At 45.8% G+C, this 25,580-nt stretch overlaps 1 protein-coding gene across 9 annotated transcripts in view; it reads right to left on the reverse strand.

Moving 5' to 3' along the window:
• Positions 1-15,236, reverse strand: part of NR2C1 (nuclear receptor subfamily 2 group C member 1) — a 114,897-nt gene extending 99,661 nt beyond the window's left edge. For 6 of the 9 annotated variants that reach the window (XM_075933450.1, XM_075933426.1, XM_075933460.1 and 3 more), the window contains exons 1-2: positions 15,079-15,236; positions 2,436-2,492 (exon numbers count right to left, since the gene is read on the reverse strand). The gene's annotated coding sequence lies outside the window, so the exon portion shown is untranslated. Of the gene's footprint in view, positions 1-2,435; positions 2,493-3,993; positions 4,117-15,078 lie in introns of those variants that run through there. The other 3 variants (XM_006118303.3, XM_075933430.1, XM_025182234.2) reach the window with 3 other exon arrangements.
• Between the last annotated feature and the right edge of the window lie 10,344 nt (positions 15,237-25,580).

Below are 25,580 nucleotides of genomic sequence, written 5' to 3' on the forward strand. Positions count from 1 at the left end.
GGGCAGTTGTCCTGAGACCGGGCAGGAGACCAGCGACTGAGCCAGCATCTTTACACGCCTACTCCTCTCTGTCCCTTTGAGTGCGCAGAGCGGGTAGGGCTGTGCTGAGACCTGCAAGTGAGTACTGTAACGGCCTTTCCTTAACAACTAGTCGAGTAGTTGATGGAAATTCCATCGACTACTCAAGTAAGCAAATTCACTTAACATCCCTACCCTGTACTAGGAATGCAGTGGCCGACATATTGCTGTTGCAGAGAAGGAGGGGAAGAGACTGCTGAACTGTTTTGACATACTTCAAGCACCTAGTGTTCCGAGAGCTATTGCCATTACCAGCAGCTGAGGAGGTGGTGGAAGAACTCAGAGGGATTCCCAAAATGTACAGCAATCAGCTTTGCCTTCTCACAGTACTACACTGTGGGATACATACCTATATTATATAATTCATATATTGTACACACTCTCACTCTCTCTCTCTCCTTTTTTTTGTGACAGTACGCCCCGGAATGGCGTATTGGCACCTATTTTCCCATCATATTTTAATTTAATGGGATTCCCCTCTGGTGTATCGGCACCTATTTCCTGGGGTGGCTTGGCTCCTGATGGAAGCCCGCTCGGGGGACACAGTGCAACTCTTAAAGGGGACGCAACTGCATTTCATCCCTCCCCGCTCTCTTCTCAACAAGTTTTCCCTTTTTTTTTTTGGCTCAACAACTTTGAGCTTGGAGTACCGGTACCTTTTTTCTTACAAAAAAAGCAGCTTGTATATATATTAGAATGCATCTGTTTTTCTGTGTGTCTGTCCGTGAGTCTGTTTGTTCAAGAACTCCTCCTAAACCAGAAGAGATAGGGCCACTGTAGTGAGGCAGTATCGCCTCCTGATGACCCACAAGGAGAACTTCTCTTAAAGACCCCTTGGTGGGCAGTGCCAGAGTATCCAGGCTCTGCCCACAGGAAGCAGAAGGACGGGACTGCAAGCATAAGAGAGGGAGCTCCCAGCTCAGTTGAAGGAGGCTGCGAGGCAGCTCCAGAGGTAAAGGAGAACCATGCCCCGCCAACCCCCAGGATGACTGGGTTGGGCCACAAGGACCACTGCCATACCCTGAGGACTTCCCCAGGCTTCTGCGACCACTGATGGAGCCCAGTGACCACAGGAGGCTGCAGAGACCCCTGCTAAGGCCTGAGGCCTACCTTAGACTCCCAGGACCTAGACTGGGCCCCGTGGGCCTCTGCTTGAACCCCCCCAGGAGGAATATACGGACACCATGCCAGCTCCTTCGACCCCCACAGAGCCTGTTGGCCAGAGCTGGAGCAAGGTAGGACCGCATGGGGTCTGGAAAGTAGCCCAGGGGGAGCCGACCTAGGACTGGCCGAGGACATGGAGGTCAGCTGGGCTGCAGATTGTGGTCTGGACCCCCGCTAGCCCACTGATCGGACCAGCGTGTTGAGGCAAAGAGCCTCACTGACCCCGGAGGCAGCTAGCGCTGCCACTGATAGCGCCCTGGGCTGGGACACAGTGGAGCGGTTAAGCCTATGTCCTCCCCCGCCACACTTTTCTCTCGGGTGGCAGGTTCCCCCTGAAGGGAGATACCACCTGCACCTACTGGCTCTCTGCCAGCAAGGACACCCGACCCCTAGCTCAGCCTGCAGACAGGCCTGAGCCCTTGGACCCTTTGGGATGACTTATTGTTTGTTTGCTTGCCCCGCCCTGACCCAACGGCCTGGATCATAAACTGCTTGCCTGCAGCCCCGCCCTGAACTAGGGCCCGGGCTTATAAACTGTGACTTTGTTTGTTCACCCCTCCCTAACCCTGCGATGGGGCCCTGAGACTGGTTGTGAGGAGGCAGCGAGGCCACCCACAGCCTGAGACTACTACAGCCACCAAATTTGGGAGGGGCTGGGGCAGAGGAAGAGAGCCTCACCCGCACCCCAGAAGGGGCTAGGGAGATGCCCCCTGTCCTGGGAGGTGCCGGGGGAGCGAGAGAGCCTCATTCCCTTCCCTGAGCCCCTCCTCATTCCCCCATGCCCCAGGCCTCCTGCCCTGAGCTCCCCCACATATCTAAGGCCGTGCCCTGACTAGGAATGTTAAAATTTGTTTAATTATGTAACTGTATAACCGCTGATACAGAGGCAGCACTGAGGAGGGGGTAGGGGGGAGAGCTGCATGTAACTGTCAAGGTTAATAGATGAGTCTACGCTTACTGATTAACTGTGTAAATGGCTACACTTTCACATCCTAAAACCTGAGTCCTGCATCCTCCACACCATCAGTCCCCTGCCCTTAAGTCTTGTAGTAAACAATATTTCAGACAATTCAGAAGCTACCAGATGTTACTGGCAGTAAATATGGGACCCTGAACTAAATACTGAAAAATAAATGAAGAAGAAAATGTTGAGACATATATAAGTACAAAGTTGTAGTTCACCTGTAACTTACCTATGGTTCCTAGATTACACTTCACACTTCGTATGCATAATCACTCTGTAAAGACTCCTGTGATGAATTAAACAAAAGAAACACCATTTCAGTTTTGTAGGTGTTATTGTACAGGTTTACATATTTATCATAATAATTTTGCATTTTTAAACTATTATCCATTAGACTGGCAAAAATGCTGATTTTTTTTAATGAAAAAAATACTGAGTTATTCAACGTGAAAGCATTATGCATTTGTATTAAAAACTTCTCTCTCAAAAAGGGAAATGCTGTTCCCAAAACATCGAATGTTACATTTCACAGGAGAGAGGAAAGGCTACTCTGAAGCATTCTACTTTCGTCACATGTACTGCTGGAATAGTTCTGGGGTGGGCAATAATTTTTGATGGGAGGGCCACACCAAGATTTTGGAAAGTGAATGAGGGCCGGACTCTTCCATGATATAAATGGAGGAGATACAGGGTCTGGGATAGAAGCTGGATGCAGAAGGGAGCTTGGGGTAAGGGACTGGGGTACAGGAGGGAGACTGGAGTCTGGGAGGGAGCTGGGATGAAGTAGGCGGTTGTGACCTAGGGCAGGGGACCGGAGTGCAGCGGTTCGGGATGTGACCTAGGTTAGGAAGGGATTGTGATCTGGGCCAGGAGATTGGGGTGCCAGATCTGGGAGGGGGTATGGCTGTAAGAGGGGGACAGAGGGTTTGGGTATGTTGAGGGGGGAGGAGGGGCAGCAGAGAGTTGGGGCAGGAAAGGGCTGGGGTGCCAGAAACAAGCTGTGGTCAAGAGACTTACTTGCCAGCTGCCAAACTAGCCTGCCTACCTGCAGAGCTTAAAATGTTTCCCAGCCTGGTCATGTGCTTCATGAATAATTAAGCCCAGGAGAGGGGGCATGATTCTCCTTAGCTGCCTGTTATTCTAACAAGCAGGTCCCACTGGCTGATTTCTGCCAGAAACTGGCCAATGGAAATGTGCTGGGGGCGGGGCAGCTCCTAAAACTTCTTCTCTTCTCTCCAGTTTAAAAACAGAAATGGAGCCCTGCAGCCATGTTTCTGCATGGCCGCCTGAGGCTCCCCACTGCCTCTGCAGGCCAGATCTGGTGGCTTAGTGGGCCGCATTTTGCCCAGGCCTGGACTAATTGCTCTACTGATGCAAAAAATAACATACTAGTCTGGGCATTAGGAGAATATTGGATCAATACAACTTAACAGAAGATTGCTCTCTTCCAGCTTGGAAGCCCACCAGCTATTGAACTCATGCAAAGTTTTCCCATGAACACATGAATTATAATGCCAAAGAAAGCAGTAACCAGCCAGCACAGCTCTGTGATGCTACATGCACTAAGGCTTCTGAGAACAAATGCTTTTCAACAGCAAAGCTTTGCTGCCCTACCAAGTGTATGATGATCCATTTTTTCATTCCTTATTTAAATAAGGCAATTTTATATAATCTCATACATTTTTTCTCTTTATATAAACCGTGATATTCTGTTTTGTTGCTAATCTAATGACTCATGCAAATACAGTAGACACCCACATCTTTCTAATCAAGCCAAGGAAACTCACATGAATGTATTTTTCTACCTTTCTCCTGAAGAGTTTTCACTACACTATGACCTTTTGCTCAGAGTTCTAGATAATTCCATTTTTTTGTCCCTTATGCACCTTCCATCTCACTCAAAGAATGTATTTTTTTGCTACTGCACCTGTAAGCAGATGAGTCAGAAAACAGTATTTTAAATTCTCACAAAATGAAAGTAAGCACTAGTTACTTTAATTTCCTGATACAAAAGTGTTTTTAATAATTACTTTAGTGGGTTTTGAAGGGAAATATCCACAAAATATGAATGTTTATACATTTAAAAGTTGGGCTTAAATATTTGAATGTACTCCTTAAATTTACTTCAGCTTAACTCTGAACTTCCTTGGTTTCAGTAATATTCTTAATCCTATTAATATATTCCAGCCATGCACATAACATGTTGCGTGTTTTCTAAGGCATAATTCCTACCCTGAGGAGCATACTTTATACATCTTTTGTTTTCTATATTAATAAAAAAATATTAGAGTGATCACTGATTGTTTCTTGTTCCAGAACCATTTATTATTGCCCTTCCAATCGCATCTCAAAACTCATTTGCAGAGATGCCTACAAAAATATTCACAAATTAGGCCATTTGGTGCACCTATTCCTGGGGGAATTCAGCACCATTGCACAGGTGGAGAATTCACATCCAACACAGAATACTGAATTCCACCTTCTAACCTCCAGAAGACATTATAGTGCCAGAACAGCTGGTTGACTGGCAGTAACAGCTAGCAGCCGGCTGCATTACTCAAAGTGGCTTTGCCATAGAGCTAGGTTAGACGGCAGAATGGAGTACATGTGCCTGCTGGATAGTCACAGACTGGGGTTCAGAAGACCTGAGGAGACTGGGGTGTGGGCTCACGAATTAGTGAAGTGACAGCACTGAGCTGGGGTGGGGCTCCTGCATCAAATGGGGATAGGGAGCGTAGGGACACACAAGAACAAACATGTGTGACTGATCAGGAATCAGCTAGGGTCTGCCTGGGGTAGTCTCCCCTTCTCCCTAACAAGGTCCATCCCTATGAGAAACTATTTTCCCTATCCTTTTTTATTGACAGACAGCAAATGCCTGCTTTACTTGACCTCCAGGAAGTGTCCTACAATGCCTGTCTTGACTGCTCGTTAGTAGTATGAACTCTGCTGCCCAGCAGCCATGTAAACAACAGTCCACCACTCCCCCTTGAAAGCCCTGGAAATTTTAAATTCCATTTTCTGTTTGCTGGCTTGGTGTGAAGAGGCCTCATCACATCTGCCTAGGTGACCATGACTGGCTATCAAATGCTCTACTGCTTGAACCACTGTTGAGCTGTTGGATCTGATCAGTATATGGGAGGAGACATCTGTGCAGTCCAAGCTGCACTTGACCTGGAGAAATTGGGATACTTATAGACACAGCATTTTTCAAGGAGTGTGCGATAAGGCTATGATCTAGACATGCTGCAGTACTGATCGAAGATAAAAGAGTTAAGGCATGCAAATGTTGCTCCAATGCTGCACCTATGATCTGCTACTTCTATGAGAAGCTGGATGCTATCCTCAGTGGTGACCCCGCCTCCACTGCCAAGAGCCTTATGGATATTTCAGAGGACATGGAGGCAGTAGAAAGAGACCAAACCCAGAGGATGAAGTTATTGATGAAGAGGTGGAGCTAGACAAGGATGTAGAGCTCCCAGCAGGGTTGCCTAGTGGACAGGGCAGCTGACAGCCTGTGCAACCTCCTGGGCAAGGTGAGGGAGAGGTTCAGCACCCCCAGAAGGGATGGGACCTCAGGCAGAAGGGGTGGGGCCATGATGCCTGCCCCTTCCTCTGCCAACAGAGGTGTATTGTATCATGCTCTTGTGACAATTTAAAGGGTCTGGGCTCCAGGATTCCCAGGTCCCCATAAAACACAGGGTCCTGTGGCAAATCCTCTCTTTGCCCCTCCCCATCGACAGGCCTGCCAGAGTGGGGACAGATGGCTAGAAACAGTTCTCCACTCCTAGGCTGTGTCTAGACTACATGGCTCCATCGATGGAGCTATGTAGATTAGGGTTGTAGGCAAAGGCAAATGAAGTCGTGATGTAAATGATCGCGGCTTCATTTAAATTTACATGGCTGCCGCGCTGAGCCGACAAACAGCTGATCAGCTGTTTGTCCGCTCAGCGCGCTAGTCTGGACGCTCCCCTGCCGACATCAAAGCCCTTTGTCGGCATCCCCGGTAAACCTCATCCCACGAGGAATAACGGGGCTGCCGACAAAGGGCTTTGATGTCGGCAGGGGAGCATCCAGACTAGCGCACTTAGCGGACAAACAGCTGATCAGCTGTTTGTCGGCTCAGCGCGGCAGCCATGTAAATTTAAATGAAGCCGCGATCATTTACATCGCGGCTTCATTTGCCTTTGCCAAAAAAACAAATCTACATGGCTCCGTCGACGGAGCCATGTAGTCTAGACATACCCCTAAGGTGCTTAGCCAGTCTCTGTAGCTGATATCTGAGGAGCAGGAAGTAGGAAACAAGACATATGGTAAGTGGCTGTGGCTTGTGTAGTCCGGAGGTGGGTTTAGGACATAGAAAAGAAGGAGGCTGGCTATGTTTCCGTGAGCTGAACATTTCCCTGTTTAGCTAATCAGTATGGCAGAACAGGATGTTGATGCACATTGAGATCTCACAAAAAGCCTCTAGAGAGCTCTCCAGGAAACTTTCCTGGAGATACTCATTAATCCTCTGCTGCAAGTTCTATGACAGAGCAGCTCTGTTACTTTCTCCATTGTTGGGCACTGTACAGTGCCATTCTGCAATCACCTGTCCAGGGACCAAAGCGGCTCATAGATGTGCCACATACAGAACAGGGCAAAAGCCACAAGCATGCAGTACTTGTACCTTGATTTCCCTGCTTACCCCCAGCAATGAGATGTCTGCTAGTATGATTCCTCTCTGTGGAAAAGTGTGAGATAAGTGCCCTTTAAAGCTGCTCCCCATCCCCTGCAACCTACTTCTGTAGGTTCTTTTGTCCATGTGCAGCCTCCTCTGGCCCCACCAACAGTCACCATGGTTTGGTAGCTTGAAGAGATGTGTGCCTGGCAGGGTCACTAAGAAAGAGATTGGCACGTTGCAAAAAGTACATATAAGTAAAATACTTCAACGCTGTGCTTGACTTTAACAATCCTGCTTCTGTTCATTGTCCCCTGTGTTTCATCAGATATGGCCTTCAGGAACATCTGCTGACCGACTCCATCATATAAGAAAGAGACCAAGAGGAAACAAAGCAGACATGTTCCACAAAGTACTGCAGTGCTCCACTAAAGATAAAAGAATGAAAGGAGTGCTGGGAAGCCAAAGGCAGTCCAGAAAGAGAATCGAGCATCTACTAGGGATACCACTAAGCATATGATAAAAGTAATGGAGGAACAGAGATGCTCAAGACTTCAATAATGCTGCAAAGTGAGCATGTGCAAACAGCATATTCACAATTCTTTGCCATGCTCCCCCACCCCAATCTGCCTGTACATGCCTTTCCACTTTCAGAGATTCCTCAGTTTCCCCTTCTCTCCACCCATTCTGACAATTTTCACAACGATAGCTGCACTTACACAGAGTTGTAAGGATCTGCCTTTTCCCAGGAAGCACCTGTATTTTGGTAAATTGTCAGTTTGCTTTTTTCTTGACTAATAAAGGCAAAGTTCTATAATGTTAAATCATCTATTTTGTGTTTTACAAATTCACACTGCAACCACTACAATTACATATATAGGCATATTAATAATGTTCTTAGTGGGATATGCAGGCCCAACTGTCAACCCCTAGGGGGAAAAAAGGAATGCACCACGGAAGCAACTCTGACAGATACACATTGCTGCTGTTCATTATTAAAGTGCTTCCTCAAAGGCACCCTCTGATTTCAATTGCCACTGAGGAATCTGGGTGCTCCAATTCAGCAGCCAAGCACTTTGCCTCAGCACTCCACCCCTGAGCATCACAAAGATTATGCAAAATGCAGCACACAGCTATCACCATGAGAATATTATCCTCATTAAGCTCTAACCTGCCCTAAAGGTGCACTGTCATTGCCTTTAATCTGCTCAAGGCACATTTAACTGTCATCTGGCACCCAATCAGCCTGTTTCTGAACCACCCCTTACTGCCATCCATGTATCCCATGCAAGGTTTCATGAACCAGGGTTGTAAGGGGAAAACCAGGTCTCCCAGGATCACTATACCCACTTCCCTAACCCCTACTTCAAGAATAGTGATAGAAATGTAGACATGTTAGTCTGGTGTAGCAAACAAAAAACAGGACTATGTAGCACTTTAAAGACTAACAAGATGGTTTATTAGGTGATGAGCTTTCGTGGGCCAGACCCACTTCCTCAGATCAAATAGTGGAAGAAAATTGTCACAACCATATATACCAAAGGATACAATTAAAAAAATGAACACATATGAAAAGGACAAATCAAATTTCAGAACAGGAGGAGGATGGGTAGAGGGGGAGGTAAATGTCTGTGAGCTAATGATATTAGAGCTGATAATTGGGGAAGCTATCTTCGTAATGAGTAAGATAATTAATGTCTTTGTTTAAGCTTAGGTGTAAAGTGTCGAATTTAAGCATGAATGACAGTTCAGAGGATTCTCTTTCAAGTGTAGTCTTAAAAGGTCTTTGAAGCAGGATGCAGGTAATCAAGTCGTTGAGACAATGTCCTTTCTGGTTGAAATGGCAAGAAACTGTTTTTTCTTTGTGATCCTGTCTAATATCTATTATAATTTACCTTCCCCCCCATCGCCCTTCTGTTCTGAAATTTGATTTGTCCTTTTCATATGTGTTCATTTTTTTAATTGTATCCTGTGGTCTATATGGTTGTGACAATTTTCTTCCACTATTTGATCTGAGGAAGTGGGTCTGGCCCATGAAAGCTCATCACCTAATAAACCATCTTGTTAGTCTTTAAAGTGCTACATAGCCCTGTTTTTTGTTTCTCCTACTTCAAGGGTGGACAATCTACATCACACATGCCGTAAGTGGCATGCAAGCTGATTTTCACTGGAATGTGAGCCTCCCCGCTGGATCCATACACTGACCATATGGGACTGTCCCATTTTTAACTGCAATTTCTTCTCACACGGCACTGCAGCCTCCTCCCCGCTCTGGCAGAGCACACAGGCGGCTCCACTGGAGCTTTGCTGGCAGGCAGCCAGGCTGGCTCTAGTGGCACGCATTTTCTAGCCACTCTGCCACCTGCTGCCCCACAACCACGCACCCTCTCCCGGTCATATACCTACCCCCACCCTGCTTCTGCGTAAACCATTGCTCCTACTCCCGCCCCCTGGCCAGACACCCTACTCCCAGCCTACTTCTGCATACTATCGCCCACCCAGACCCTCCAACCTCTTCAACAGACCACTTCCCGCCCAGATCCTGCACCCCATCCCTATCCCCCACATTGGCAGCCCTGTTCCACACACTGAAGCCCTCATTTTTGTCCTCATCCCAGAAACTAAAGGGTCCATAAAATCCACTAACTGTGGAACTCCAGAAAAGTAAATCTGGCCTATGAGAAGCCCTGAAAAGAAAGCCCCTGCTTGCAGCTTTCTGTTCAGGTTTGCATTCCTCAAGATGTGTCCTGTACCTTTCTAGAACACGTTGATGTCTGTGAAACGCCCATGGTGATCCACAAGTGCCTCCAGTACCATGGAGAAGTACCTCTTCCTATTGATGTACTCTGTTGCAAGATGGTTTGGTGCTAAAATAGGAATGCCATCTATCACCTTTTCGCAGTTAGGAAAAACTCTCTCTGCAAAGCCGCCCATTATTGCACACGCATTCCCTAAAGATGCAATTGATTGTCCTGCACACTTGCATTAATGCAGCCTCAATGGTCGACTTCACTTCTTCAAACTGTTTTGCAACTAAACTGATTTGCCAACTTCCAGACAGCAATTGTTACATGCTTCTCTACTGAGAGGGCAGCTCATTGTGGTATCCTTGCGCCGCAAGTCTGGGATCAGCTCAGCACACAGTTCCAGGTGGCTTTATACATGTGAAAGTTCTGTAGTCACTGCTCTTCATCTCACATGTGCATGACAATGTGATCCCACTAATCAGTGCTTGTTTCCCTAGCCCAAAAGGGACAGTCTACCACAGGGCTACTCAACATGCCACATGTGGCCCGTGGCCTGTTTGTTTGCAGCCCACAGGTGGGAGCTAAAAGAAAAACATAGTCAATATAATGGCCTGATACGTATTGTAGTAAAATTCCTGGACTGTCATTGCTCATTAAAAGTGCTGACCTATGGGTGGAAATCGGGTAAATATTGTATTTTATTAATATCAGCATAACTGACTTAAATGGGGCCTGTGTTGTGTAGTCTTGCCTTAATTTGGTATTCATGCCCATCACAGTGAAAGAAGCTATTTGCATATATATTTCCATGAATATGCAACCACACTTAAATTGTGACCCTTGTCATGTGCTGTGAGTATCATTGTGGCCCCCCGGGACTTCCAAAGTTGAGTAGCCCTGGTCTACCTTATGCAGCTGTTCTGTGAATGCCTAAAGCAATGCAAAGTTGCTGTTATTCATATCATTCAGAATGTTGAGTGTCTGCCTGCCTGACTCTTCAGTCAGTAACTTAACGATGAACTGTACTACCATGCACACACTCATCACTTTTCAGAGCATAGGTGAGAACTGTGGGATTCATCCCTTCTCATACTGATGCCAGGGTGCACAGCAAAGAATGGCCATTGAAAAAATGGCACAAAGGAAAGCCAGAAGCCAGTGTAAGGCTGAGACAGAAAGCAATGCATGATGGAATATTTAGCACGGATCCAAGATGCACTGGGATCTGTTCCACTTTCCCATGCATAGACAGAAGGTGTCCCCTGCTCTGTGGAATACATTCATTTGTATTAAGTCAACTTTTTAGTGTCGATATAAGCTTAGCTAACAAATTGGTAGTACACAAAGCCTTAGACCATAAACTCTCTTGGGTATGATTCATCTTTTTGTTCTGTTTGTACAATGCCTAGAAAAACTGGCTACAAGGCAATATGGTAATACAAATAATAAAAAATACCGTTTTTGGCCAAGGCCACTACTTTAAAACTGGTGTAGCAAGTTATATTTGAGAGTAAAAAACAGTTAAGAAATCAATATTTAAATGACTATGAGTAATGATGATCAAATGATGGAGATTTTAAAAGGCACATAACTTACTCCTAGAATTATACGGATATAGTTAAATTTATAACTTTCCTGTATATACACAAACAATGCTTGTTAAAAGGGGTTTTCAACACGCTTAGTTCTGCAGTTCTCAAATGAGAGGGGAAGATCCCAATATCTCTAAGGGGACATGCTGAATAGGGATGTTAAAATGCATTTATTCAGGTAAATGTGTAACTGCTGAAAATTTCAGTGTTACATGTTTACATGTGAAGGGAGGCAGCTTTGTAGACATGATGGAAGAGACTTCTAGGATTAAATGAAGACATCTAAAACTATATACTGAATATCATGACTAAGAAACAATGACCATTTATAGTTTTCCATAGGCAAATCTAGTATATATTTGAGAGTTTGTGTGTCTGTCCATCCATGAGTCTGTTTGTTCAAGAACTCCTAAATGGTAAAGAGCTAGGATCACCAAATTTGATTTGCAGCATCCTCTTATCACAGCTTAAAGCATGACTGGTTGGGCCAAGACAACAGGATGTGCCTGGAATGTGATTGTTTTTCATAAAACGGAAAGGTCTATGAGCGTGGACAGTTATAACACATAATGACCATAAGAGGGCAGCAACGGGCCAGAGATAGGTACCAGGACAGTTATAACCCTACAGGGGGTGGAAAAGGGACAGCTATCTACTATGTGTTTGAGAGAATTTGTCTGTGTATCTGTCTGTCTCCCAGCCAGGGAACATGAACCCCTTCCCTAGCCCTGCCTGTTGCAGCAGCCATGGAAAGGCACTTCTTACCTAGCCCCAGTCTTCTCCAGGGAGAGAGGGATTGTTCTCCCTCCCTGGAGCAGCCTGCAAACTGAACCTGTCACACTCAGCCCCAGCCCAGAGCAATGATTTAAATGAAAAAAAAATTATTTCAATTAAGGACCTGAGCAGCTCAGGGTAAATCCTCTAGTAGAGAGAAAGAAAGAGAGAGAGAGAGAGAGAGACTGTGTACATGCAAAGTGTTCTTTTCACATTTATTAACTGTAGCTTTAATTCTCTCTCATAGGAGAACCCCCACCAGTCTCATCAAATATGAACAAGATGCTGTGAAATCATACAATATAGGTCTTCAGCTTTGCAGACTCAAGATAACAAGACCCCATCTACTGGTAGCTCAGAGGCCAGAAGAATAAGCACATCTTGACATTCTACTTTAGAATCTTGACAGAGAGATGAGTCTCCTATAGTTGGAAACTAGTCTTACTTTTTCAGAATCAAAACTATAGCTTATCCATGTGACAACTTTGCTTCACAGTGGCAAAACTACAGCAACTTTATTGTACTTTTTTACATTAGCCAACTCCTATGCATGTACAATAAACTAGTAAGTAAATAAACCAAAAATAAATATACCAACATTCAAAACATAAGCAGTTATATTCGACATTGTCCCTATAAATGCTTTAGATCTTATACTACATATGAAAATCTGTATTAAAACAATTTTGAATCTTAATGAGTTAATACATTTCACATCTGAGCAATTGTGACAGACTGTCAATAGCAACCACAATCCCATTAAGCCATCAATTCCAATAACTCCTTATCAGTAATCTACAAAAAATTAGAGTTAACAAGATAGATGAGTTGGAATCACTTTTCATGAGAACCATCTCCATCAAAGCTCTATCCTAGAAGAACCATAATGATGTTCAGCCTCAAAGGTGAAACTCTTAAAAGCAGGGAACAGCTTGTGTGTCATTGGGACCAAAGGTACATAACTCATTGAAGGAGAAAGTAAGAATGACCACAAATTTTGCTGCCCTCAGAATGAAAAGCAGGACATATTTGTTTAATTTAAGCTCTCTCACAGCTACAAGTAAAAACAATAAAAATGAGAAAAGGAGGAAGAAAGGAATAAATCTGTTAAGACACAGCAGTGCCAGGAGAACTGGAACAAAACAGACTAATTAGATCACTGGCCTAATGTGACTTTTTTTCTTCTGGAGGACAGTCAGATCTTAAGGTGACAGATACCAATTTAAGATAAAGCTATTGTAAAGAGACAAGAATTATACATAGCAAAGTGATAGAAATTTAGTCATGTTAGTCTGGTGTAGCTGAAACAAGAAACAGGGCTATGGCAGCACTTAAAGACTAACAAGATGGTTTATTAGGTGACGAGCTTTCATGGGCCAGACCCACTTCCTCAGATCAAATAGATCTGAGGAAGTGGGTCTGGCCCACGAAAGCTCATCACCTAATAAACCATCTTGTTAGTCTTTAAAGTGCTACATAGCCCTGTTTTTTGTTTCATACATAGCAAGGCTTTTTAGAATGGCAATGATGCCTCCAGAAAACCATTTCAAATTATAGGATGCGGTAAGAAAGGGAATGGTCAGATTAACTTTCCCCAAAACAGAAAAAAGTGTAAACTGAAAGACACAGAAAATGTAATTTCTTCTGACTCTGCAGGTGCTTCCATTTTTAACATTGTCTATGGAAGAACTGCCCCATTCCAACTGACTGCAAAGTTGAGCTCTAATTTTTTAAAAAATAAATAAGCATCAGCACAGTGGGATCCAGGTCCACAGCTGGGTCTCCTACATGCTACAATACTACAAATAGCAAGTCAGCCCTATCAACTACACAGGAATCTATCACCATTTGTAAGGCAATTTCCATTCTATCTTCATACTGCATGCAGTGTAGTTGTAACCATGTCAGTTTCAGTATTTGAGAGACAAGGTAAGCATGGTAATAGTTTCCTTCACTAAACTCATGAATCAAAAGAATGAGACTGTTGACAAAGGAAGACTGTATATTGCATCCAAGAGGGCCCTTCGAATCAAATACTATATAGTGGTTGGACAAACACAGGAAAAATATTGCCAGCGAATGGTCAGTACTGTACTAGAAGGGCTTTTTAGTCTGTAGGGTTTACAGGCAGCTTCAGCCAGCACCGGACAAACTCATGTCTCCAAGTTGAAGCAGTCTTGGTTTCACACACCTGGGCAGATAGTGCTACTTTCTATTAAAATGGCTGCTACCAAGAGTGAACTTGATGTCTCTTTCAACTGGAAAGTTGATAGGCAGCCAGCACCGTTCGCAACCCACCCGGGGGGGGGGGGGGGGGAGGTAGCTTTTCCCTCTGTAATGAAGGTGACAAAAGGCAAGTCGGAGGCAGCTTTCGCCTGACACCTCCCCCCCCCCCACACACTGAAAGTGAGTGGCGCGGCCTTTAATCCTGTCACTTGAAAGGCGGCGTTCGCCAAGCCGCAGCGCCGGGGAGGAGTACGGGGCCCAGGCAGCTCGGATCCGGAACACCCGGGGGGCGGCGGCGCAAGCCAGCTCAGCCGAGCTGGGGACCGAGGCAGGACCCAGCCGCTCTCTCTACCCAGCGGCCTTGGTCACACCCGCACCGGCCGCTCGGCCCCACACAAAATGGCTGCTGCGGGCGCCTGCCTGTGCGTCGCCCGGGCACTAACACCCTTTTCTCGCAGCCCCGCTCCCGGCCTCCGCCCTCCCCAGCGGCCCCCGCCGGGCGCAGGGAAGGGGGGAGCTCGGCAGCCGCCCCCGGGCGCGCACAGCAGCCAGAGCCGCCGCGCGGGGAGCCCCCTGCAGGAGCCGCCCCGCGTCCCCCCAGCCGGCGGGCGGAGGGAGCGGGCCCTGGGGCGCGGCCGGAATCCGGGGAGGGGAGACACGAGCTTTTCCTGCCAGGTGAAAGGTCAGGAGGGCGCGGAGCCGCCGCCCGGGGCAGGCGAGGACGGAGCCGCCGGCCCGGTGACTGACACGCGGGGCCGTTTCCCCGGCTGCTCCGGGAAGCGGCGCGGGCCGGGGGGGAGGCGTCGCAGCGCCCCGGTGCCAGCCCCAGCCCAGGGAAGAAGGCGGCCCCCGCCCAGCCCCGCCCGCTCTCACCTGGCGGGCCCGACGCCTCTGCTGGGGGGTTATTTGTCGGTAGCGGCTCCGGCTCCGGGAGGTCAGAGTTCGTGACCCCGCCCCCTCCGCTCCGCGCGGCGCTCCGCCCTCCGCTCCGCGGCCCGCGCCTGCGCGCTCAGACAGGCGGGCGCGGCTTGCAGGGAGCGCGAGGAGGCGGCGCGAGGGCTGCCGTGGGCAGGGCGGGGTCCCGGGAGCCACGTGCTGCCGTAGGGCGGGGCCTGTTCCCTGCACGTGGGGATGCTGCAGGCGGCCAGACAGCCCCCCCCCCCCCTTGCTTTGGGGCGCTCCCTGCAGAGAGCCGAGTCCCGCTGCCGCTTGTGCCGCGCAGCCCTTGCTGACACGCGGGGCGGGAGCTGCTGCTCTGCGTGGCCGTAGCTCAGCACCACCCATCCGCAGGCGACGAGTATCGCCAGATGTTCTCTCTTCCACCTGAGCGCCTGCTCAAAAAGCGACCCTGGCAGCTCTGGTCAGCGCTGCTGACTGGATCTTTAAAAACCCAGTTGGCAGGGCAGCGCCACGCATATCATCAGGCTCTTTGGCGCAAGGGTTTCCTCACGTTGCCCCTGCCTGTGTTGCCAAAACCTCGTCCAGTGAGGGCTCAGACACGCTCCTCCCGCCCCCCCCCCCCCCCCCCCCCCGCACTGACTGGACAGGCTGTCTGCTTTGGTGCTGTGCCTGAGGTAAGCACTGCCCAGAGCCCATATCCCCTTCTGTGCCCTTGTAAACAGGCGGATATAGGGCGGGGCAAATGGGGGGGCTGCCCCAGGCCCCTCGCTTCAAGAAGCCCCTGCTTGTAAACACCACCAGGCAAATTTGAAACTGAGACTCCTGGAGCTTAGTCTAGGATAGGGATGTAATCATGTAGCCAATTAATTGAGAAGCAAAGGCTTATAGGTGAATGCTATAGACTACATGCATTCTCTTCCTCTCCTCCCACCCCATAAATTTCATAGCAGTCGGGCCAGCAGCCAGGCGCAGTCCTGACTCACTCTGGCGCCAGGACCTACCCCTGCTGCAGCTCTGCTGTATTAGGAGCTCGGTAGGCAGGCAGCCCAGAGCAGTTCCAGCTCACACTGGGTCTGGGACTCAGTTCCCACTCCTGACCCCCAGACAAGAGTTGGTGCCATCCGGAGCTGCTGTATCTGTATCAAAGGCAGCAGCATGGGGCAACAGGCAGCCAGTCTGCAAAGGGAGCAGGTTTTAAACTGGGTCTCATTGTGGACCAGCTCCCGCCTGGCATCTAGAAGCAGCATGGAGTGGCAGGGGGCTGTTTCATGTGGGGCCAGAGTGCACTGGCTGCTGGCCCTACTCCAGGGGACTACAGAATAGTTGAGTAACCATAAGAATTCATGAGGGTGACTGTTCGATTAACTGACATTTAACATCCCGAGTATAGGACCCTCTACTGCTTGAGCTACAAAGCCTGAGCTTAGGCTGTAGAGCTCACTTGTTCTTATCTCTTGCTGCAAGTGTTCTAAGTGCCACTATATGAGACAGTGAGCCACTCTAGGGGCCCATCTAAACTACATGCCTCTTCCGAAAGGAATGTAAATGAGCCCGATCAAAAATGCAAATGAAGTGTGGATTTACAAATCTTATGCTTCATTTGCATAATCACATGAGAGTGCTTTTTCGAAAAAGAAACTGCAGTCGAGATGGGGTTCAGTCTCTATGAGAGAGAATTCATGGACGCAAATCTGATATCTAAAAAGGCAACGCATAAAAATCTGTAGGGGGAATAGTTTAACTTGCCCAGGCACTCATTAGTGAATCTCAAAGTCACCATATTGTTTCAGGCCAATTCCACAAGCCAACTCTACAGGAAAGCCTTAGAACAGCAGTTCCCAGCTTTTTCCAGATGGGGACCCATTTGATAATTCAGGAAGACTTGGTGACCCAAGCCAATTAAAAAATGGGAGGAGGGAGGGTAATGCCATAACTAGCTAATTTTGCACCTGAAGCAAGAATATAAAATTGTGCCCCTCCTGTTTATATATTCATAGTAGTTATTAATGTATTTTCAGTTTTTCTATGAAATAATAACACTACATTTATTTGAATTGTGGTGGGGAAAAGACACTCATCCCGAAACCTCTACCCCCCAGTTTAAACTCCACACTTAGAGGCTAGAGGGGCTGGGAGTCTCTCAGTTAGGGCTTTGAGGGGCACACTCACTCAGGGGTTTGAGAGTCACACTTGGGCTGGAGGGGCTGGGAGTCACACAGAGTCACACTCGGGGGCTGGGAGTCACACTTAGGGGGAGTCTCACACTCAGGGGCTGGGAATCAGGGCCTGGGGGGGCATACTCTGGGCCTGGGAGTCTCACAGGTGTTACAAAAATATTAGAAACATAATACACGTTCAAAAAAACAAGTAAAATTTAGTATTTTACTAAAGTTTCAACTGAACTTAAATTAATGGGATGGTTGAGCTTGCCTTTGCTTTGCTAACTGTTGTATCCTTGGAATTGTTGTGGCGAGTGCGCATCAAAGATCATCTTCCAGGTTTAATTTCAATATTTGTTTTTAATTGTAAGCAAATGTGAAAAGCTTGATTCACACAAGAAAGTCTTTGGAAATGGAAGTAAAATTCTCAAAACAACTTCTGAGAAAAGTGGGTAGTCCACTCTGTGTCTGATCCAGAACTGATTATTTGGCATGGTTGAGAACTCTGCTTTTATATCATTGTTTTTGATCATGTCGATAAATTGTTCCTGGGTGCCTTCAGGTACATCACAAACATCCACACTGAAAGGATTTGTTGCAAGAGCAAACAACTTTTCATCTGTATCTGGAAAATACCAGAATAGCCCATCACTTAAATGTCTCAAATTCTCCTGTATCGACAATCGCAAATCATCATTAACATTAATGTCATTTGTACTTTCTTTGAGAAAGGTTGCGAGGGTTGGAAACATTTTTTTATATCAATTTTCGAAATCCATAATTGGAGTTTCATTCTGAAGGATTTTATTTTCTCCGATAATTGTAGAATTTGGTCGTTGAAGTGACACATTTAAATCATTTAGTAGGCCAAAAATGTCCGCTAGGTATGCTATTTTATACAAACTCTTGTTTTCTGTAAACAAATATTCAAACTCATTTTCTGTGACATAAAAAATGTTTTAAGTTCATTTCGTAACTCAAACACCCAATTTAGAACTTTGCCTTTCGGCAGCCACTTTACTTCAGTGTGAAACAATAATACTTTATGCAAAGGACCTAGTTCCAAACAAAGGTTTTTAAATATGCGAGTTCTGAGTGCGCTGGACTTAATAAAATGTACAGCTTTAATAACATCATTAAGTACCTGGTTCAAAGAAATAGGTAAAATTTTAGTTGCTAGTATTTGCTGATGGATGAAACAGTGAGGTCCAATTGACTTTTGGAGAAACATTTTTAACCAGGGTTTGGAATCCAGACTTGCAACCAAGCATACCAGGAGCCCCATCTATGCAAATGCTGCACGAGTTTTTCCATTCTATGGAATGTTCTTCAAAGAAAATATTCAAGATACTGAACACATCTTGTGCAGTGGCCGTAGTTTCCAACGGTTTGCAGAACAAAAATTCTTCTTTTACATATTCATTTTTAATATACCAAACATATACCATCAGTTGTGCAAGATTACACACATCAATTGTCTCATCGAGCTGCATACTGAATAATCCTCTAGGAGAATTTTTAATTTCTTTGATGACTTGAGATTTGATGATGTTAGACATGTCAGTAATTCTATGCTTAATTGTATTATTAGTCATGGACAAAGGTTGCAGCTTTTTCAAAGCATCTGCACCTACCAAAAGGCGGACAATCTCCTTGGTACAGAGAACTAGATTCTCGACTATGGTATGCGCTTTCTTAGCTTTTGCAATTTTCAATGCTACAATGTGTATGAGGCTTCTATGGCAGCTAACTTTTGTTGCTGATAAGACTCACCAACAACAATTTGGCATTTCTTGACATCTTCTGCTTTTTGTTTAAAAAAATCCACATCTTTGCTCTTGAATTGAGAATGTTTAGTATTTAAATGACGTTGCAATTTATTTATTTCAGTGATTCATTGGAAAGAACTTCCATGCATATGACACATTGCGGCCTTTCCACTCCTGCTGTAATTATAGAAGTAAATCCATACTTGATGTATTTGTCAACATACTTTCTTTTTGCTTAAGTCATATTTTCAAATAAAGGCAAAATGAAATTTACAATCCCCTGCTGTATTAATAACAAAAACACATGCACACACTAAGATTGCACCAAGCAAACACCAGATTGCTGCTTTACTAACAAAAGCACTTACACACATTATGATTGGGCGACACAATAAGTCTGAGATGGAGTATAGTACTAGCTGTTATTTACACCAGGACTACTCAACTTTGGAAGCCCCGGGGGCCACAATGATCCCCACAGCACATGCCGAGGTGTTACCCGGCTTAAGTATCATGTAAAAATGTTAAGCACGCCTGAGCTAACGTATCATCCAATTAGCCTAATTAACATGTACGAAGATTACAAATGCAGACCCTCTCCCACATCTATCATTGAGTTTCCTCTGTTATAGATTGGTATGTGGCGCTTGAAATTAACACTTTAGATTTTGGTAGATTCCAACCACAAGACTATATTTTGTACAAAAGATCAAACAAGCAAATAACAGTTAGTTACAAACACATATAAAGGTTACCAGAGTCTACGCTGCAGAGACGATGGACGTGTTGCTGGTGTGGGAGAAAAATCAAATAACTCCAATTGTGTCTAAGGGGAGACTGTGCAGAAATCATAACTTTCTAAAAGAAAACTGCTGTAAGGGTTAAAAAGTTTTCCAGGCCTCTCTCCCTGTAACAGAGAGAAATCAAATTAGCTCTAATCAAAGACCCTTACAAATGACTATCTCAAATTCATGGATACTCCTAGTCTGTCACAATTTGTCATGTAAACCCTTATCTTTGTCACAGTTTGCCTTGTAGATCCTCCACTCAAGTTCTCATGTGGCTTTGTGTACTGTAAAAACTTACTTCTAGCACTCCTGGGGTGAACAGAAGTCTCAAAGTACTTCTGCTGAGACTTTGATATGTTAAAGAAGAACAATCCACAACTGAGCTGTCTAAGCATTCTGTATAAAGGATACCTGAATCTGTCTGTCAGGGCTGCTGCTTCACTCTTGGAAGTGACAGCCTGCATGCATGCATCATAAAGTTTTCTCTTCTAAGTTTCTTTCCTGCCTCACTGATTTGACCTCCGGCCTCGAACCCTTCTGGGGGCTCTGTACCCCAGGGGAGCGAGATTTCCCCATCAATTTGGTGTCAGAAGTGGGATGGCTTGGAACTCCAGTTGGAAAGGCTGATGACGGGGAATGGGAACGGACTACAGCGCGCATCTGGAGGGTAAGGGATCCATTTAAAATCCCCCGGTCCGCCTCCCTGTTCTCGTCACCAGCTGGACCGGCTGGCGGTAAGAGTCATCTTTTACTTAAAATTTTTTTTTGTTAAGAGGCTTGAGGGAAACTTAAAATGAAAACACTGGGTATAGCCAAATAGGGGTTGGATTTTGTTGTTGTTGTTGTTGTTGTTGCTGACTGATTGGTGGCGAGTCCAAGCGCATGGTTTTGAGTGAGTGAAGTCCGGAGGGGGACTGCAGCCGCACCAGTGCTGTCAGTGTCACTGCACAGCTGCTGAAAGCAAGGGCGGTTTCCCCCGGCACATAAGGAGTGTGAGTGAAGCTGACAGTTTGTGTGGACTCCCACACTATCCTTGGAGAGGGTAGTGCTGCTGGACGCCTGTACTATCCTTGGGGAGGGTAGTACTGTTGGGCTCCTGCGCTGTCCTTGGACAAGACAGTGCTAACATGGATAAGATTGCTCCCTCAAGTCTGTCTCCTACTGAGGGGAAAGGTTTCTCACAGCCTGGGACTCCCTTGTCTCAGATGATCAGTCAGCTAGGTATTGCCTGCAGGTTTGAAACTAAGGAGACTTAAGGAATTATTGAGCATTTGGAATGGCTATACTCAGGGGAATTCCCAGAATACATGACAATTAGAACTTTGACTTACAAAAGCTTGCTTATCTTAGAGTTTTCCTCGAGGAAAAACATCCTAACCAGATGGAATATTGGTGCCTCTGGGAGGATGTGGCAGTAAAAAAAAATATAATCAGAGCATTATGGCTAGCAAAAAAGATTCTATTGAAAAGCTGCAGCAAGAATTGGCTACTCTAAAGAAACAGCTTGATTCCCCAGATGTGCCATCTGCACCCCCACCCCGCTTTGGACCCTTGTCAGCTGAACATTCTTTCCTGTTATCTCCCTGTTCTCCTGTAAACCTTATGGGACGTGACTTGTTGTGTAAATTGGGTGCAAACCTTCTCTGTAGAGAGGAAGGGATATTTGTTGACCTTTCCCCCTATCAGGCTCCAAATTTGATGGCATTACTACTCTCAGAGGAATCTGATGAGACCTCAGGACATACATCCCTCCTGGACCTCTCAGAAGTCCCAGAGACATTGTGGGCAGCCCATGTGAATGAAGTGGGGTTGCTAGCCTCTGCAACACCCGTGCAAATAACATACAGACACAACAAGCCTTTCCCAAGGGTAGCCCTGTATCTATTGGCTAGGGAGGCACAAGAGGGCATTAAGCCTGTAATCTCTCCCTCCTTAAACAAGGGATACTTGTTTATACAACTTCACCATGTAATACACCTGTACTACCTGTGAAAAAGCAAATCTATAGATTTGTAGAAGACCTAAGAGCCATTAATAAGTTTGTAATCCCTAGATTTCCAGTAGTACCTAACCTGGTTTTCTGTAATAGATTTATGTTCTGCCTTCTTTTCTATTCCAGTGCATAAGAATTCCCAATTTCTCTTTGCCTTTTCCTTTCAGGGTCATCAATTAACCTGGACATGTTTTTGTAAAGTTATTGTAAAAGCCCTACTCTGTTTTCTCAGTTTTTAAAAAGCTGACCTTAACTCTCTCTCTCTTCCCTGCAGTTCAGTATGTTGATGATGTGTTAATTGCTAGTAAAACTGAGGAAAGATGTAAAACTGATACCTCTATGTGTTAAAGTGTCTTGCTAAAAAAGGGTCACAAGGCTTCCAAAGCCAGATTGCAATTTGTAAAACAAAGAGTTCAGTACTTGGAACATTTACTTTTAGGAGATGGCCGCCAGTTAACACCTGAGCGAATTTTAAGTTCTTTCCATTCCTCGCCCTTTAACCAAACGTCAGGTACACAAATTTCTGGGTACTGCAAAATATTGCAGACAATGGATTCCTAACTTTTCTGAACTCACCAAACCCCTTACTATTCTACTCTTAATCTTAGCTCCTGACCCAGTGACCTGGTCCCCAGAATGTGAATCTGCTTTCCTTTCCCTTAAAACTCTTCTGCACAAGCCTTTTACTCTGTTTTGTCATGAACAGGATGGAATTGCAGCTGGAGCTCTCTGTCAACCCCTTGGACACACACCTCGTCCAGTAGCTTATTTTTCTGCAACACTGGACTCAGTAGCCCGTGGGTTCCCACTTTGTCTGAAGGCTGTTGCAGCTGCTGCTGAATTACTTTAAAAAGGCCCAACCTGTCACATTAGGCCACAGCATTATCTTACAGGTCCCTCATGCTGTCTCTGCTCTCTTACAGCGACACCGCACTCAGCACCTATCTGTTCAGAGACAAACCCTGTATGAGAATGTTATCCTCTCTTCCCCAAATGTGGTAATTCAAAGATGTAATGTACTTAACCCAGCTACTTTTTCTCCTTTACCCTCTACTGGTAAAGCACATACCCATAACTGTGAAGAATTGCTTGAGCACTGTGTAAAGCCTCCCCAAGATTTGTCTGCTCAACTGCTGGAAAATGCAGTTCTTGTATACTGATAGCTCATGTAAAAGAAATTTAGTTGGTAAACTAAAGGCTGGATATGCAGTGGTCTCAGATAATAATGTTTTAAAGGTTTTTTTTCTCTTCCAGAAATCAAATCAGCTCAGTCTGCTGAGCTCATCGCTTTAATTCGTGCTTGCCTTTTAGCTTCCGGACAGTCTGCTGCCATTTATACTGACTCAAAGTATGCTTTCTCTGTCTGTCATGCCACAGGACAAATTTGGAAACAACGAGGTTTCCTTACCTCTTCTGGCTCTGCTATCTCACATGGTCCCCTTATCTCCCAACTCCTTGATGCTATTCAGCTACCCACATCCCTTTCTATTACCCATTGCCCGGCCCACACAGGTGCCACTGATCCTGTTTCTCTGGGTAATGGGAATGCTGATGCAGCGGCCAGACGTGCAGCAGCACATGGACCTCTGGCTCCCTTTCAGATTCTGGTCTCTCTTTCCCTCCCTGTTTCTTTGCAGGACCTGATAGAACTACAGCAAGCTGCTCAACCTGCAGAGAAAAACCTTTGGGAGAAAGCAGGCTGCTCCTTATCCCCAGCTGGGATAATGGGTGCACCTGATGGCTGCCCAGTCGCCCCAAAAATCTCTCACACGGCAGCTTGCTCAGGTGTCTCATCAAATGACACACATGAGCAAAAGGGGGGTGGCCTCACAAATCCCAAAACAATGGTACGCCCCAGGCGTGCACCTAGAAGCTGTCTCAAGAATATCTAATTCATATCTAATTCATGTGTGATTTGTAAGCAGTTTAATGTTGCAGGAGGCCCACAGGCTAGCAGCCACACAGAAAGAAGAAACCTAGACATAAAATGACGGTTAGGAGAGCTTGCACCTGCAGGTAAAGGAAGCCCTCCCAGCACCTATTGATGTGCCGTGCCATAACATCCAACCAGGCGACTACGTGTTCGTGAAGGAACATCGCAAAAAGAATTCCCTGACAGCCCGGTGGGAAGGACCGTTCCAATTGCTGCTCATCACCCACACAGCAGTAAAGGTGAAGGAGCGCCGCTCGTGGATCCACACAAGTCATGTACGCCGAACTGCAGATCCAACAGAGCTGATTGACCCCGTCACCCAGGACCCCTCCCTGGAGGAATCACCTGAGGACGAGGTTCAGCGGACCGAGGCGGCAGACTCTCAAACCAGACTGTTACCAAACCGGCCTCCACCAGGAGCTTCGAGGTACAACCTGAGAGGTAGGACTGTACCAGCAAAGACCTACAGGTGAGCCTGGAGCCCTGTAGCTCTCACAAAGGGAAATCCATTCCAGTATTGAGTGAACTAAGAGACTACGAAATCTCGAAGAGTGCCTGCAGAGGCAAGCCAAACAATACTAACTGATTAAGCTTAGTTAAAGAGACTGCTTTGCTAGTTGCTAGCTAATTACTATATTATTATTATCCTTTCTACTTTAGAGACTTAAGATACTATAATAAGATGGGGATTGTTTTCCTTCTTTTAATAGTCAGAATAGCCTTAGTATATAACTTTCCCCACCCTTATTGGGAAGCCCTGCAAAAGGTTGTGTCCCTCACCAATATAAGTGACTGTTGGATATGTGAACAGCTTATAAAAGGCTCTGAAGGCCTTTTACCATTACAGTTTATCCCAACTCCTGCCTCCCTGTGGACCAGACCCCTAAAATTCAGATCTACTGGTAGTCAGTACTCTACAGGAGAGCGGGAGTGGGTAGATGCCCAGAATGATAACACTGTGCCAGAAGTACATAGTCATGGGGGGGAACAGGCAGATTTGGCATAAAAATCTGATTGCCTCAGGGATTCCCCTTACTCAAGCATTACATCCATCAGGGAATGCTTCCCTTATGTTTCCCTTATGTTTTAAAAGCAATATTGGCACTGGTAAAGATCTGGGGGTGAATGGGCAGTGGATCATTTACCCAACTGATAAAGAAAACCTCCCTCTAAGATAAGAATTCATCCTAGCAAAAGAAGAATACTTAAGAATGTCTAAAATAACTTTGAGTAATACTCCAATAGGAGTATTAAAGGGGGGAATTGTGGGAGAAAAATCAAATAACTCCAATTGTGTCTAAGGGGAGACTGTGCAGAAATCATAACTTTCTAAAAGAAAACTGCTGTAAGGGTTAAAAAGTTTTCCAGGCCTCTCTCCCTGTAACAGAGAGAAATCAAATTAGCTCTAATCAAAGACCCTTACAAATGACTATCTCAAATTCATGGATACTCCTAGTCTGTCACAATTTGTCATGTAAACCCTTATCTTTGTCACAGTTTGCCTTGTAGATCCTCCACTCAAGTTCTCATGTGGCTTTGTGTACTGTAAAAACTTACTTCTAGCACTCCTGGGGTGAACAGAAGTCTCAAAGTACTTCTGCTGAGACTTTGATATGTTAAAGAAGAACAATCCACAACTGAGCTGTCTAAGCATTCTGTATAAAGGATACCTGAATCTGTCTGTCAGGGCTGCTGCTTCACTCTTGGAAGTGACAGCCTGCATGCATGCATCATAAAGTTTTCTCTTCTAAGTTTCTTTCCTGCCTCACTGATTTGACCTCCGGCCTCGAACCCTTCTGGGGGCTCTGTACCCCAGGGGAGCGAGATTTCCCC

Source organism: Pelodiscus sinensis, chromosome 1 (assembly GCF_049634645.1).
Source record: "Pelodiscus sinensis isolate JC-2024 chromosome 1, ASM4963464v1, whole genome shotgun sequence".
Taxonomy (NCBI): Eukaryota; Metazoa; Chordata; order Testudines; family Trionychidae; genus Pelodiscus; species Pelodiscus sinensis.